Source organism: Cnephaeus nilssonii (genome assembly GCF_951640355.1).
Source record: "Cnephaeus nilssonii genome assembly, chromosome: 11".
In the NCBI taxonomy this organism is placed as follows: Eukaryota; Metazoa; Chordata; class Mammalia; order Chiroptera; family Vespertilionidae; genus Cnephaeus; species Cnephaeus nilssonii.
The window spans coordinates 29,577,419-29,589,627 of NC_137082.1; the positions used below are offsets into that span (position 1 = coordinate 29,577,419).

Here is a 12,209-nt window from a genome sequence, read left to right on the forward strand (position 1 = left end):
GCCCACAGTTGTAACTGGTTTGATAATGCACCTTGCCTTCTCTGTCTAACCCCCCCCCCACCCCCACTCCTTAACTGGTGTTTCCTTAGATCACCTCCCAAATAAATTACTTGTACTGGAATCCTTGTCTCAAGAGTCTACTTCTTAGGGTACCCTAACTGAAATTATACTTGCATTCTTATCATTCTTTCAAGTTTAATTCTATATCTTTTTTCCTATTTAATCTTCCATTAGCATAAGGACATGGGAATTGTTCTCATTTTTCAGATGATGAAATAGAGACCCTGAAAGTTAAGGTAACCAGCTGCAGATCACATAAGGAGTAACTGACATACCCTGGGTTGTGTTTAACATCCTATTTTCTGACTCTTGGTCTGATGCTCTCTCTGCTTTGGCCATCCCATCTCTAAGGAAACCCTGCACAGTAACATGGTCCTAACATTCACATTGGCAGTGTCCTTGCAGGCAGGGTATATGGAATGATACATTTCCTATACTTTGCATATCTAGCTATCTATACTAATAATAGAGAAATATGCAAATTGTCTGGGATGCCATCACAGTAACAGTAACGACCAAATAGCAGGCTGCTTAGGGCAACAAGGCTGGCAGGGGCGTTAGTGAGGGATGACCAAATGACTGAACAGCAGGCTGTGTGGGGCGACCAGGCCAGCAGGGGGGCGGGGGGAAGTTGGGGGCAACCAGGCAGGCAGAGGCAGTTAGGGATGATCAGGAAGGCAGGCAGAGAGGTTAGGGGTGATCAGGCAGGCAGGCAGAGGGGTTAGGGGCAATCAGGCAGGCAGGCAAAGGCAGTTAGGGGCGATCAGGCAGGCAAGCAGGTGAGCGGTTAGGAGCCAGTGGTCCCAGATTGCGAGAGGGATGTCCGACTGCCGGTTTAGGCCCGATCCCTAAACCGGCAGTCGGACATCCCCCAAGGGGTCCCAGATTAGAGAGGGTGCAGGCTGGGCTGAGGGACACACACCACCTGCTTGAATTTCGTGCACCGGGCCTCTAGTAGATAATATAATCCTGTTACTCTTACATATGAACAACTTAGTGAAACCAAGAATTCTTCAGTCACAATCCTAGACTTCTGTTGCTAAATAATTCCCAAAGTAGTAAGAATTATCTATGGATATTAATAGAGGCATAATATTTATTATTGGGCTATGTGAGTAAATAAAGATAAACGATTTATTTTTCACTAAAGCAATGGGCTTCGTAAATTTCAAAATGAAGTATATCGTTTATAGCACTTTGCAAGTATGCATCTATCTGTCAGAGCGTATCCCTCACAGTCTCCCAGGACAATGATAGGCATAACATCTGCTTAAGAAATTATGCTGTACCCCACTTTCTTTATCAGGGAGAAATTAGTCCAGACTGATTTACTTTTCTCAGTATACACGAAATGCAAAATCTTCACCAAGCTACACTGAAATATCAGGTTCTCACTCAGACTGGCACAAGGTAGACATGCTAATTCACCTAAAATGCACATCTTCAGGATGTGGGTTGGGGGAGGAAAGCGGAGTACAGGGAGAAAACGCACAAAGACATGGAGAGAATGTGCATACCCTATGCAGACAGTGGCCCTGGCCAGGAATCGATTTTTTTCTCAATGGTATTACCATCTATAATCCTTAAGTTTGCTAATCAGCTGACCTTAAAACAAGACGAGTATTCTTTGTTAAGCAACAAAGATTTATTTCTCACAGTTCTGGAGGCAGAAAGGCCAAGATCAAGGTGCCAGCAGAATCAGTGCCTGTGCGGGCCCACTTCTGCTTGCAGACAGCTGCCTTCTGGCTGCATCCTCATGTGGCTGAGAGAGAGGGAGGAAGCAAGCTCTTTCATATCTCTTCTTCCAGGAGCACTATCGCTCCTTGAGGGTTCTACTTCGTGGACTAATAACCTCCCAAAGGCCCTATCTCCATATACTATCACATTGGGGATTAGGGTTTTAACATATAAAGTTGAGAGTAACCAGTCAGTCCTTAGCAAAAGGTAAGCCAAAAGCTAATTTTTAAAATGGTTAACAATAAGGGGAAAAGAGAGAACTTGGAAGATGAAATGGAATTTTGGAATCATGTGTTTTATATCATTATTTTAAAATGAGTTGTGCAAAAAGAAATCAAAACATCTCTAAAAGTAAAAGAAATAAGCTGAGCCCTGGTCAGTGTGGCTCAGTTGGTTGGAGCATAGTCCTGTACACCAGAAGATGGCAGGTTCAATTCCCGGTCAGGGCACATACCTAGGTTGCGGAATCAATCCACTGTCCAGGTGCGATTGGGAGGCATCAGATTGATGTATCTCTTACATCGATGTTTTTTCTCTTTCTCTCTATCGCTCCATCTCTCTTGCTCTCCACCTTCCTCCTTCTCTAAAATCAATTTTTTTAAAAGAAATTGTTTTTTTAAAGTAATAATGATAGACTGAAACAAATGAGCCAATTGTATATAAAGTTGGTGGAATAATCATACAGATGATAATTATTCCAAATGACTTAGAAACAATATTTTGACTATACATTGCTAGTGAGTTACATTCTAAGGACCAAATGAACCACAAAGAAATCTTAAACTGTACCTAGTAGTCTTATTGTTGGCAATAAAGCTACTGTATTTCTTTTATTGCTGCTGTAACAAATAACCATAAATTTAGTGGTTTAAAACAATACAAATTTATAATTTTACTAGTGGCCTGGTGCATGAAATTCGTGCATGGAGGAAGAGGGGGTTCCCTCAGCCCAGCCTGCACCCTCTCCAATCGGGGACATCCCTCTCACAATCTGAGACCACTGGCTCCTAACTGCTCACCTGCCTGCCTGCCTGATTGCCCCTAACCCCTCTGCTTGCCTGCCCAATCGCCCCTAATCTCTCTGCCTGCCCGCCTGATCGCCCCTGCCTCTGCCTGCCTGCCTGATTGCCCCTAACTGCCCTCCCCTGCTGGCCTGATCTTGCCCCCAATGGCCCTCCCCTGTCGGCCTGATCTCGCCCCAAACTGCCCTCCCCTGCCAGTCTGATCTCACCCCCAACTGCCTTAAAACCCCTCCTCAGGCTCCACCTTAGGTTCTGCCTTCGCAGTTCATCCAGATTCAGTTTCTATGCCAGTCATCGTCAAAAGCTCCACCTCCTACGCAGCCATTGGCTCCTCACAGTTCACTCAGATTTGGTTCTGATTGGTCGGTTTCTATGCCAGTCAGTGTCTCCGGGCCTATCTCCAGGCCTGATTAGAGAGGTGGGGCTGATCAGCAGCCTCCCTGGAGGCCCGGAGAGAAAGAGAAGAGTGCTGCTGGCCAGGCCTGGAGAGAAAGAGAGAGGCAAGGGCTGATCAACAGTTGCCACAGAGGCTACGAATCAGACCCTGCTTCTCTCTCCAGCCCTCTCTTCGGGCCTGATCCACAGCCCCCTCAGCAGTCAGTAGATCCTTCTGCAGGTCAGAAGTCTGAAATGGTCTCACTGGGTTAAAATTGAAGCATCAGCAGAGTGTGTTCACTGCTGAAGACTATAGGAGAGAATGTTCTCTTGCCTTTTCCAGCTTCTGGAGGCTGCCCATATTCGCTGGCTTGTGGGTCCCTTCCATCTTCAAAACCAGCAAAGACCACTCTAATCTTTCTGTGATCATCCTGGTTCTAACTCTTCTGCATTCCCTGTCCGCATTTAAGAACCCTTGTGATTACACTGGACCCACTTGGATAATGGAGGATATTCTCCTTGCCCAGGACTAGGCAACTGAGAAGGTCCAGATGCCCAATGGGAGTCTCCAATGGGACAGGAGTTGAGCCTTTCTGTTTCTTGATCTACATGATGGTTGCATAGGTGAGTTTACTTTATGAAAATTCAGGAAGCTATTAACCTATGACCTGTGCATTTTTCTCTGTATACATTATACTTTAATAAAAAGTTTACTTAAAAATATTCCATTGTGTGGAATATTTGCAATTAAACACAGACACCTTTCTGTGGCCCCCAGCTCCCTCTCTAGCTGCAATTCCTGCCCTCGAGCCTCATTCCCTCTGCTCCAAGCTCACTAGCCTTCATTTGGTGCCAGGAATGGCAAAATTTTCCTGGCCTGAGACTTTTCTTCTGCCTCATGGATCTGGTATTTCTAAGAATTCATTCTCAGTTGAAATGGCACCCTCTCAGAGAGGCCTGACCTCACCATTCCACCTAAGTTGCCCCATCCCCTCCATGATCCTGTCACAGTGCCCTGTGTGTTCTTCATTTCACTAGATTCATTGCACTTTTGTTTTTATCAGCTGTCTTCCATGATCTATTAAAGGCAAGGCCATATCTTACTCAACATTTTATCCACAGTGACCAATACAGTGATTGATAAATAATGTACATGTGTAATACATATTTGTGGTGTGAAGAAATGAAAAAATGAAAGGCAGTGCTCAACTCAAGAGTGGAGCATTGTGGCCAATCAGTAAGTGAGGTTTTGTTGGCAGAATCCTGTGGTCCCCATGCAATCATCCTAGATAAGCAATACTGGAGACTTTGGATTACAGTTACTCCTACAGCCACACTTTTAAGCAGAAGGAAATGCATTCAATAGCACAATGAAAGGGACAATGGCCCTATCATTCCTGCCATCTCCTCACCCCTACCAGCCTGGGAGATTGGTGGCATCGCAGCATCTTGATTCCTAATACAATGGCACAGGAGTAGTTCTGGGTTGTCAGAGGATGCAACTGTCAAAGCATCTTTGTGTGCAGGTGTGATGGCGCTTTTCTTACACAGCAGGGAGAGAATGCAGGCTGTAATTTCTCCCTAGCCCCCTATTATCAAAGCTACGTCACTTTCTCCCAACCTTAGAATATATCTAAAATTCCACACCCCCTCCCCCTCAAAGGTGCCAGGTACAGCTGAGGAAGCTCTCTTAATGCCAAAGGACATGTTAAGAAAGTAGGAAGTGCCCTAGCTGGTTTGGCTTAGTGGATAGAGCGTCGGCCTGCGGACTGAAGGGTCCCGGGTTCGATTCCAGTCAAGGGCACATGCCCAGGTTGTAGGCTCGATCGATCCCCAGTAAAGGGGCGTGCAGGAGGCAGCCAATCAATGATTCTTTCTCGTCATTGATGATTCTATCTCGCTCTCCCTCTCCCTTTATCTCTGAAATCAATAAAAAAATATATTTTTAAAAAATAGGAAGAGATGGAGCCAACTTCACTAAATCAGCCCTTCTTGGTACCCTACTTTCAGAAAGAGGCCTCTGGCCAACCCCTTCCGCCCCTGCCCACAGCCCAACCCCTGAGTACACTCTACCACAGTCTGGCCTTCACTCTGCCTATAACTTGACCCTCACTCTACCCACAGCCTGATCCCTCAGCCTGGCCTCAGATGGATGCCCTAATCCCAGGCACAAAGAGTCTTGTCCTTTAATGTACATATTATTTCCTTACCCAGACTGTGAACTTTCTGGAGCAATAAACCAATAAGTCCTCAGAGACTGAATATACAAACATATAATGACCAGACCATATATGACAATAGAACTATGTCCCACAATCTGTAGCTACCAGCCCAGGAAACCAAAACGCCTACAGCAATAAGCCCAGAACAGCCAGGAATTAGTAAACGACTTCCACTTTCTTTATTTTTTGCACCTGCTTCCAACTCAGGGCCAATCAGAGAAAGGCAAATATGCTCCCCAAACCCTAGCCCTGCCTCATCCCCCTTATCCTTCCAACTGCTCCCCCTCCATATCCCTCTTAACTCTGCCCTCCTCTTTTCCTGTCCAGCTCCTACTATTTCCCAACAACTCCTAAGATCCTTAAATGCCAGTTGCCTCTAAAGATACATCCCTTCCATGAGCCGGATATGTAGAAAACTGTAGACTTTAAACCTTGGGATGGAGCTGAATTAAAAACTATAGTTAAGGATTTCCCTAAACCCAGACAAGACCAGCAACTATTCATAGAAAAATTTAGAATTCTTTGGACTACATATGAATGAGGGTTACCTGATTTATATCAATTTTACATATGCTGCTCAGAGCCTCAGGTGCTAAATCCTAGATGACAAAAGCCAATTGAACTGACATAAATTCCTGTTTCTACAATAAACCTGAAGGTCAAAAACAGGCCCCAAAGTAGGGCAAAACCTCCAAAAAGCCATATCCAAATGGATGACAAGAAAGGGATGGCTACACAAATTTAGGAATAGGTTTAGACTGAAAAATATAAAAATTACTGAAGAGGCTGCATCTGCCGATAAAGAAGATGCTGTCACATTTGCAGCAGAGTTGAAGAAGTTGCTTGAAGTTCGGTACTATTCACGGTTTCAGGCAACTCCTGGGTTCGGGGTGGGGGGGAGGGGGGCGGGGGATTGGGACATATCCTCTGTGGATAAGGGGCAGGGGGACTACTGTAATTCAAATATATGCCAGAAGAATTATTTCTCGAGGTTCCAAAGGACTTTTCTATCACAATGAGGTTGTGTCTGCTGTGATACACCCGTACCTTCTCCATTGTATTTGATGCATACATCAGGAAAAGGTCTTGACACTGTTTGTGACACTCGAAAGGAAATGCTTTGGCAGATCATTGTAGCAAACAAGGTATATTCGTTTCCTGCTGGTGCTGTAACAAAATAACACAAACTAGTGGCTTAAAACAAAAGAAATTTATTCTCTCACAGTTCTGAGGCCAGAAGTCCAAACTTCAAGGTGTCAGCAGGGCTGAGTTCCCGCCAAAGGCTCTAGGGGAGAAAGCGTTCCTTGCCTCTTCCAGCTTCCGGTGGCTGCCGGCAATCCGTGGCCTTCTTTGGTTTGTAGTCACATTACTTCAATCCCTGCCTCCGCCTTCACGTCGCTTTCTCCTCTGGGTCTGGGTCTCATCTGCCCCTGGCTCACTCAGGTAAGGATACTTGTCAATGAACTCGGGGTCCACCTGGATAATCCAGGATGATCTCCTCATCTCTAGATCCTCAACTTAATTACATCTGCAGAGACGCTTTTCCTAAATAATGTCACATTCACAGGTTCCAGGGATTAGCAAGTGGACATACGTTTGGGTGGTGGTGGGACCACCATTCAACCCACTACACAAGGTTATGATCCTAACTAAACCACCAAAGAACAGACCGCTGGAGGGATTCAAATAAGCCAATATAAAATACCAACGTTTAGCCTCTGGTTTTGAAAATAGAAAATGGAAAAAAAAATATATGGTTGTGACCTTTACTCACATAATCTATCACTCTCAAGGTGGCCAGTTGGTGGAACCAGATGTTTTCAAAGGATATTAACTGGCTGCGTCATTAATTCTCCTCTACTAGGGATGTATAGACCAGAGCAGCCTTATTCCCAGATCAGAGCATGCACGGGGTCCATGCATGACTACCTTCCCTCAAAGGCCTGAGGCCCTAGACAATAACCCAAGCCAAGAACTACAGGCACAGGTTAGGCACATTCTGTTCCCTCTTTGGGAGCAGGGGCAGGCAGCTCTAATCCAGATCCCCATTGGTGTCCCTCAGAAGCACTCCTCCTAGGAGAAAGGTGCCCATTCATGCCCTAGACCAGTGGTCGGCAAACCGCTGCTCGCGAGCCACATGCGGCTCTTTGGCCCCTTGAGTGTTCTAACGCCACTTCTAAATAGACCCGCCCAGGCCGAAAACCGACTTCTGCGCATGGGCCACGAAGTTTCAATCGCACTGTACGTGCGCGCCCGCACGTGGTATTTTGTGGAAGAGCCACACTCAAGGGGCCAAAGAGCCGCATGTGGCTCGCGAGCCGCGGTTTGCCGACCACTGCCCTAGACAGACCATGTTCCCTAGAATGTGTGAAGGCCACCCCAGTCATCTCTTGCAAAAGGCTGACACTCTGGGACAGAGAGATATAATCTAACCCTCAGTGACACTCAGGTACACAGTCCTTCATACTGCCATACTTTCATTCATTCATTTGTTGATTCATACTTTCATCCACTGATTCAACAAACATTCACCGAGCAACTTCAAGAGGCCAGCACTGCACTAGCGGCTGAGCACAAAAAGGCAAAATGCCACAGTCACTGGAAAGCCCAAGAAGGTCACTGTCTCCAGGTATCACAGGAAAACAATGGAATTACTAAATACCGCTCTACCGAGGAATAAATCAAAGATAAGGGGACCCAGACTAGGGGGTAAATGGGATTTCTGCAGACACTTAATGGTCATGTGGGACCACATTATCACCATTTTACAAGTGGAGGTTTAGAAAGATTAAGTGATGAACTCACAGAGAAGAGAGAGAGGGGGAGAACTGGTAGGATCTCAAGTATAAGGCATAGAGAACACTGACGTGGGGAGGCCAGCCTCACCTCCTAATTTTTTTTCCCTGGGACACTTGGGATTTTTTGCTTCCTCCATCTTTCCATTCCTCCAGGGAATTATTCAAAAGAAATCCTCTTTTCTTCACTTTCTTCTCCAGAGATTGAATCTTGGCCCAGGAGAAAGGAAATGGAAAATGGCTCCAGGCCATCTCATTTGTGAGCTGGAGGGCGGACATCCCAGCAGGAGCTGTCTCAGCCTCCCTAATTGGGTTTGGAGTCATGCAACCCTGCCTGGCCTAGCAACTTGATTATAGGCCACTTCCTCTGAGTTGACTGACTTATTTTAATTCTGTGTTAGGAAATCTCCCTCATTCCCACTTGCTGCTCCATTTGGGAGTCGGAGAAATTGTCAGGTTAGCAAAGTTTATCCCTAGAACTTTCTCATCTTTCTTTTCATTACCACAGGATATCCCTATGGAACATCTTCCCCATCTTACAATAATCAGATCTCAGGGGCTGGAGGAGATATCAACCTTGTATGTCACCTCTACTAGAGGGCCAAAGAATTTGTGATGTAATGAAAAACTCTGGTTCTTGGAGTTAAATAACCCAGATTAAAAGGGTGGAATTTCAAGCACTAATAAAGAGATTCCCATGGTCACTAGATGGATTCTACCAGACAGGGACTGCTTACTCTCCATGAAGGTTAGAGCAATGCTAGCTGAAACTCCACTGCCCACCTTAACTCTCCTTTTGCATTCCGAGAGCTGAGTGCATTGAATTGTCATTGTCACCAGCTCATTCCCAAATGCCATTCCCATTCTGACCCTTTTTTAATAAGCCATGCTAGAAATATCCATGCTAGAAATATGCATGTTGGGCCTGGTCTGCTGGGTAGAGTATTAACTGGAACTTCAGAGCAGCCAATCTATGTGCTCTTTTCATAATCTATCCATCAGGCATTGCCTAACTAATGTTCAAGTTGAGCCTTCCTGCAACTCTTCCTGTCCTGCAGCCTGGACAGGCTGGATCGCCACCAAATAAATCTATTCTCTTTTTCTCTGGGCACTTGGCTGAACCACGTTTCCCCCTTGCATCTAAGTGGAGGCATGGCTTGGACACAGGTGGTGTGCTTGCCTCCTAAAATGTCTATGTAATCCTCCACATTCCCCGTTGGTTCTTGGGGCCTTTGACTATAGACAATCTAGAGGAGGACTCCAGGTCCCTGGAGAATTCCCAGCCTCTAGGAAACAGTGAAGCCACACATTAGAAGGAGCTTGGACCCCTGAGTTGCCCTTGCCCCCTGGAGCTCTGTCCACGAGAGCTGCCCGAGTAAATGAGAAATAAAGTTTTTAACTCACCGTAACTAATCTCTGCCCCACTCTGAGTTTTCTGCCCTCGTGGTTCTTCCAAATGTATCCAATATCCTGCTTCCCAGCTTATTTCCTCTCCTTGAAGAAAAAAGAGAGAGAGAGAATAGCTCTTAGGAGCAAACACAGTTGCAAAGCAAACAGTCACCCCAAGGGTCTCCTGAGTGGGCTGCTTGCCAGGCTCTGAGTAGGAATATCATTCCATTTGACCTATTTTGTCTCTACCATGATGGGAAATATAGTCACTAACTTCTAATTTTAAGCAAAAATTAGCATAAATAATCAAATCATAAACTGGCCTCAAGTCCCCTGCAGCCTCTCTGATGGTGCTGGGAGGATGGATTGCAAAGTTTCTCCTTCCAGCAGAAACAACGTGCTTTGCCCACATACTCCCTAACCCTGAGACAGGTGGCCTGTCCTGAACACCACTCTGCTGTCCTGGGAGAGGGTAGCACTGAGCCCTCACCCCTTCACCCAGCCCTGACCACAGTGTGTATCTGGTGTAAATGACACAATTAGGAGGATCAGGAAGGCTTAGGTTGTAGCCAGGGGTAAGTCAGACCACAGGAAGCTTAAAAGTCAGACGAGGGCGACAGAACCCTTTGCAACTGAAGATTGGGATGGAAGTCCATGTTCTCCAGAGGCACTGGCCCCAGGAAGTGGCAGCTTTAGCCATGCTTGCCAGTGACATGCATGATTTTGTACCCTTTCAGGCTCGGCTGCTATTCGGAGGTGAGGAGGTACTGGAAGAGTTTGGATTTGGATTTTCTTTGAAGATTTAATTGAAGATCATCTCCAGGACCCAGATATGCAACCCAGAGGAAACTGTTGTCCATAGCAATGGAAAAGCTTTCCTCCTAACTCTTTTGGGTAGCACTCCCTGCTGTTTAAATGTGAGCCTCGGGATGGTAGGAACTTTGCTTTATTCAACATTATATCTCCAGTGAGCTGGGGCTTCGTTAACTTGTGTTGAATGAATAATAAAGGTTGCCCAGGCTTGGTGGGTGGAAGGGAACTGGGGGTTGACTGGCTCAGCCCCACAAACAGGATATCTGTCAGGAACACCTTCTCCATCAGCATTCTTTTTCATGCAGCATCTGACTCTGAACGTGACAACTGCCTGCACCATCTTCACCAGAGAGGAATAGGTCCCTTCATGACCTCTTCCTTCAAGCCTCCTCTTTAGGGGCTGGAGTTCAGATTTATCAACCTCGGAGTTAACATACTTGTAGGATGAACCTTCCTTTTTCTTTGCTTTCACTCTAAAGGGGCCTCAGGAGGGGGAGGAGATAAGCACAGGTGTTTAGTTTTCCGTTTTAAATGGAATCCACGCCACTGGATCACAAAGAACCCAAGGGCCAGTGGGGTCTCCAGGCTCACCTTGCTTTCATTACATCTCTGGCAAATTATCAAAGACCCAAGTAAAGATGGAAGTTGTAATGGGGAAACCTGGGAAGGGCGTTGGAAGAGCTATTTCTAAACTATGACTAGAACAGCTTTGGCTTCCTGGGCTGGGGAAACGGGCAGGGGGTGCAAGGGGTTATCCCTCTCTCAACATTTCTGGTTTTTCTTCAAAGCACATTCTCATCTAGGTCTTGTAGACATCCTGCCCGTGTCATCCACAGCCAGTGGGTACCAAGGCCGTGAGTTCTCCACCTCCTCCCAGACACCTCTCCAACAGGCTCTCATCTCCCCGGCATGGCACGAACCTTCCTCATCCTGCATGTACACAGTGATGCTGTCCTCCCTGCAACTCCCCCTTCCCCTGCCACCTAGAGTGTTCCAGCACAGGGCCCACCCATGACAGCAGCGTGACCAAGTTATTTCTTTTGGTCAAGAGAGCAATCTCTTTTTTATCTCTCCCTGCCCAGTCCTACCTAGTCAGCAGAGGCTCTTCACACCGTCCCCTCCACCTCCGTCCACGGTGCGTGCCAGTTCCATACCCCTTCTGCCTTCTGTGCCCCCTGTTCAAATCTTGCCCTACCGAACCCCATTCAGCTAGCAAATGCAGGCCAGCTCTGAGGCCTTAACACATTAACTCATTGCAACGCCATTAAGTAGACTCCACTCTTAGCCTCCTTTACAGATGAGGAACTGAGGCACAGAGAAGTCCAACAACTAATAGGAGGTGGAGCCTAGATTTGGAGCCAGACGGTCTGCAGCCTCCGCCCCCACCTTAACCATCTACCAAGTGCTCGTTCCCACCCTCCAGCACTTCAACCTTATTTAGTGTAGCAAGGAAGTTTTATTCCGACGTCTGATATGGAGCAAAGTAACAGAGCAGAAGTCAGTGTATGCAAAACCGATGTGTCCTGGTCGGGCTCCCAGGTCTGTCACCATCTAGCCTCTTGTTTCTTTGCCCACCTCAAGCCAGGACAGGCATTTGGCCCCCTCCAGGGCTCTCTCCTCGCCACCGCACTGGACAGAGGTGTTTAAGACCCTCCCCTGTCCAGTGGCCTGAGAGAAGGAAGAGGTGCGACAGATCCGTCCAGGGAGTCCCAGGAGGCGACTCACCACGCCATGGCGCGGTTCAGTCCGCAATCCACAAATCCCAGGCGCTTGCTGCTCCCTGGCGGCCAAAGCCG

The 12,209-nt window shown here is 46.8% G+C and overlaps 1 pseudogene across 1 annotated transcript in view; it reads right to left on the minus strand.

Annotated features, from left to right (window-relative positions):
* The window catches only part of LOC307107459 (phosphorylated adapter RNA export protein-like), a 106,592-nt pseudogene extending 94,446 nt beyond the window's left edge, over window positions 1–12,146 (minus strand). Inside the window, exon 1 of the transcript in view lies at window positions 12,139–12,146. The product of the transcript in view is annotated as a phosphorylated adapter RNA export protein-like (transcript). The remainder of the gene's footprint in view (window positions 1–12,138) is intronic.
* Between the last annotated feature and the right edge of the window lie 63 nt (window positions 12,147–12,209).